Below are 5,112 nucleotides of genomic sequence, written 5' to 3' on the forward strand. Positions count from 1 at the left end.
CTGCTTAAAAAACTCACAACTCTTTGTGTATTCTAATTTCTTAGTATTTCTATATAAATTTTATTATTGAAAATATTTCATTTTGTTTATCTTTAATTGAATTTATTGGGATGTGATTGGTTCACAAAACCATACAGGTTTCAAGTGTACAACTCAACAAAATACCATTTGCACACTGCATTGTGCACCTATTAACACAAGCACCTATTACCCCCTGTTGCCCACCTCCTCTTAGCCCCCACCCCTCTTTTCCTCAGGTTTTCACCACATTGTTGTCTGGGTCCGTGAGTTATGCATAAATGTTCAAATCTCTTCACCTTATTTTATCCAGTCCTCCCTCATCTTCCCCTCTGACAGCTGTCAGTCTATTCCATGTATCCATATCAATGTTTCTATTTTGTTCATCAGTTTATTTTGTTCATTAGATACCACATATAAGTGAGATCATACGGTATTTTTCTTTCTCTTTCTGGCTTATTTCACTAAGCATAATAATCTCCAGCTCTATCCATGCTGTCACAATAGGTAAGATTTACTTTTTTTAAAAAAATTTATCTTTATTAATTTCAGGATGGGAGAGGGAGAGAGAGATAAAAACATCAATGATGAGGGAGAATCATTAATTGGCTGCCTCCTACATGCCCCACACTGAGGATCCAGCCTTCAACCTGGGCATATGCCCTGACTGGGAATTGAGCCATGACTTTGTGGTTCATAGGTTGATGCTCAACCACTGAGCCATGCCAGTTGGGCAAGATTTCCTTCTTTGTTATGGCCCTATAGTACGTCATTGAGTAAATATACTACAACTTTTTTTATCTACTCATCTACTGATGGGCACTTGAGCTACTTCCAGATCTTAGCTATCCTATCTAATAAAGACTGAATATGAAAATTGACCATAACTCTGTGACAAAGATGGTGGCACCCACAGCCAATAAGGAGGTAATATACAAATTGATGCTACAAGGCGAAAGGCGGAAGGTGGCTGTGGCCAGAGTGAAGGTGGAAAGGCGGCTCCGGGCCAGAGTGAAGGTGGTGCCAGCAGCCAGGGGAAGGAAGGCCTATTCTTGCATGAATCTTTGTGCATTGGGCCTCTAGTTGTAAATAACACTGTTATTAACATAGGGTGCTTATATTTTTTCTGATTGGTGTTTTGGAATTCTCAGGATATATCTCCAGAACTGAGATCACTGGGTCAAAAAGGCAGTTCCATATTTAATTATTTGAGGAAACTCCATACTGTTTTCCAAATTGGTTGCACCACTCTGCATACCCACCAACAGCACACAAGGGTTCTTTTCTTCAACATCCTAGCCAGCACTTATCATTTGTTGATTTATTAATGTAGCCATTCTGGCAGGTGTGAGGAGCTGGTACCTCATTGTAGTTTAAGTTTGCATTTCTGATGATTAGTGATGTTGAGCATTTTTCCATGTCTATTGGTCATCTGTATGTCCTCTTTGGAGAAGTCTCTATTCAGGTCCATTGCCCCCCAACCCTTTTTTTAAATTGGATTGTTTGTCTTACTGGTGTTGAGTTATATAAGGTCTTTGCATATTTTGGAAATTAACCCCTTATCAGATGAATCATTGGCAAATATGTTTTCCCATAAGAGTGGGTTATTCCCTTTTTATTTTGTTGATGATTTCTTTTGCTGTACAAAACCCTTTAAGTTTTAGATAGTCACATTTGTTTATTACTTCCTTTGTTTCCATTGCCCTAAGAAATATACTGGCAAAAATTTTGCTATGAGAAATGTCTGAGATTTTACTGCATATGTTTTCTTCTAGGATTTCTATGGTTTCAAAACTTACATTTAAGTCTTTTATCCATTTTGAGTTTATTCTTGTATATGGTATAAGTGGGTGATCTAGTTTCATTTTTTGCATGTATCTGTCCAATTTCCCAACACCATTTATTGAAGAGATTGTCTTTACTCCACTGTATGCTCTCACCTTCTTTGTAAAATATTAATTGACCATAAAGGTGTGGGTTAACTTCTGGGCTCTCTGTTCTGTCCCACTGACCTATATACCTATTCTTATGCCAATACCAGGCTGTTTTGGTTATAATGGCTTTGTAGTAAACTTTGATATCAGGTATTGTTAATTTTGTATCATGCTGCTTTGCCAAATTCATTTGTTAGATCTAGTAATCTTTTTGGTGGAGTCTTTAGGGTTTCCTATGTACAGTATCATGTCATCAGCAAATAATGACAGTTTTACTTTCTCCATTCTTATTTGGGTGCCTTTTATTTCTTCTTATTGTCTGGCTAGAGGCCCAGTGCATGATACCCGTGCACTGGAGGGGGGTGGTCCCCTCAGCCCAGCCTATTCCCTTTAGCAGTCCAGGAGCCCTCAGGGGATGTCATACTGACAGCTTAGGAGTGGGCCTAAGCCGAAGTTGGACATCCTTAGCGCTATCATGGAGGTGGGAGAGGCTCCCGCCACCACCGCTGGGCTTGGCAGCTGTCAACTGGGCTTGTGGCTGAGCAGCGCTCCCCTGAGGGAGCGCACTGACCACCAGGGTGCAGCTTCTGTGTTGAGCGTCTTCCCCCTGGTGGTCAGTGTGTGTCATAGCAACTGGTCATTCTGTCAGTCAATTTGCATATTACCCTTTTATTATATAGGATTGCTGTGGCTAGGACTTCCAGTACTATGTTAAATAAGAGTGGTGAAAGCAGACATCCCTGCCTTGTTCCTGACCTTAAGGGAAACACATGTAGTTTCTGCCCATTGATTATGATGTTGGCTGTAGGTTTGTCATATAAGGCCTATTATGTTTCGGTATGATCCCTCTAATACCATTTTGCTGAGAGTTTTTATCATGAACAGGTGCTAGATTTTATCAAATGTTTTGCTGACATCACATGATTTTTATCCTTCATTTTGTTTATGTGATGCATCATGTTTATTGATATGCAAATATTGTACTAATCTTGCATCTCTGTAATAAATCCCAGTTGATCATGATGTCTGATATTTTTAATGTATTGCTGGATCTGGTTCACTAATATTTTTTAGAGGATTTTAGCATCTCTATTCATCAGGAATATTGGTCTATCATTTTCTTTCTTTGTGGTACCTTTATCTGGTTTTGAAGTTAGGATAATGCTGGCCTCGTAAAAAGAGCTTGGAAGTCTTCCCTTCTCTTGAAAATTTTTTGGAATAGTTTGAGAAAGATAGGTGTTAGTTCTTCTTTGAATGTTTTATAAAATTTGCCTGTGAGGCCATCTGTCTAGAACTTTTGTTTGCTGGGACTTTGTTTGTTTTATGCTTTAATTTCATTAGTTGTAATCAGTCTATTCAGATTTTCTGATTCTTCCTGATTCAGTTTTGGAAGATTGTAAGTATCTAGGAATTTATCCACTTCTCCCAGGTTGTCCAATTTATTGGCATATAGTTGTTCATAGTATTTTCTTACAATCTTTTGCATTTCTGTGATGTTTGTTGTTACTTCTATTTTTTCATTTCTGGTTTTATTTATTTGAGTTCTCTCTGTTTTTTTCTTGATGTGTCTGGTTAAAGATTTGTCAATCTTGTTTATTAATAAATAGAGCCAGGTTAATGCCAGATCTCATACCCACCATTAACATATAACCTGGGAGGGCACGTGGCAGTTAAAGTGCTCTCACCATCTGGGCACCAAGGAAAAGAAGTGGAATCAGAGGTTGTGGGTTTAGAAATAGGTTTGTAGTTTGTGACATCCCACACTTCCTTTGACTCCTCAGATTTCCAAATTTAGCTAGTAGCACTAATAAGTGTCCAAGATGGCTGGCTGCATTGTGATGGCCAGTTCCAAAGTCAAACACAGAATCGCATTGGGCAAGCATGAAGTCCAAACAGAACAAAATTCAGTAGAACTAGTAGGACTAGAATTCTGAACTATCCCATTAAGAAGCCATGTTTTGGTTATTGCATTACAGAACTTTCTCCATTTGCTGCAACATAATGCAGCATCCCCTCCCTCCTCCCCCCCCTCAGTGGAAAGCTCCTATCTTGTCAGTATCTATACTATTACAACACAGGTTTAGCTTTTTTATTCCATAGCATTAAAGACACCTTGGTTGGCTAAAGGTGCAATAGGTACACCAAGTTTGGGTTACTGAAATAATCTAAAAAAGGAAGATATGCCCTGGAACATGGACTGCCACTTTGTATGGTTAAGGCCCAGGTGATAACTCAAAATAATTGTTTTCACATTCAATTTATTTACAATAGTATTAAAATCATTGTTTTCAAAAATGTGAACTTCCTCGTTAACATTTCTGGCACAAATGTTAATGAAGGGTTCCCTGCTTGGGGTACTCTATTAAAAACCCAGATTAGTTAGTCCCAAAGTAGTTTTATTTACCTGCAGCAAGGAAAAGAGACAGGGAATTCATATCCAACGCTCTGTCTCCCTGAAGGGAGGCTTAGTCACTGCTTATAAAGACTATTTGGCCAATTTCATGTTGATTTCTTCTTTGCCATTGGCTACTTTCATCTAATTAAGTTCCTGTCAGCTCCTCCTGTTTAAACTGCATGTATACAATACTATGGTACATTTGAACATTTAGCAAGAAATAACATTTAGTAAGAATGGTCCAGACCTTGAGACCCTTGTGCTAAGACAAGTAGATACATTTTCTTACCAGGATGGATAACAATTTTGCATTTTTTTTCAGAATGAAGACTATAAACATGTCTAGGTTTTCACAAAGTGGGAGCTTAGGTATTCCAGCTGTGTTTTAAGTTGGTTTTAAAATACATAGAAAGTATGCAGCACTCTGTAAGGGTCAAAGAAAATAAGAGAAAAGCATTTACTATGTATTTTTGTTGCTCTTTGGATGGCTCCTGACTCATGAGATAGTTTGACAAAAATCTTTTATTTTTGAATTTTTAAATTATTTTTATCCACTCATCTACTGATCAATACTTGGGCTATCTATAATAATAAAAGGGTAGTATGCTAATTAGACCAGATGTCATTCCAGACATCCTTCCCGGTGAAGCTGGTGCCCGGGAGAAGCCAGTCAGGGTCCTGGGTGCCTGTGGGCAGCCCGGGCAAAGCCAGCCAGGGTCTCGAGTGCCTGCTGACAGTGAGAGGAGGGAAGCCTGGGTCCCAGGT

The sequence above is a fragment of the Myotis brandtii genome, unplaced genomic scaffold (genome assembly GCF_000412655.1).
Source record: "Myotis brandtii unplaced genomic scaffold, ASM41265v1 scaffold297, whole genome shotgun sequence".
NCBI lineage: Eukaryota > Metazoa > Chordata > Mammalia > Chiroptera > Vespertilionidae > Myotis > Myotis brandtii.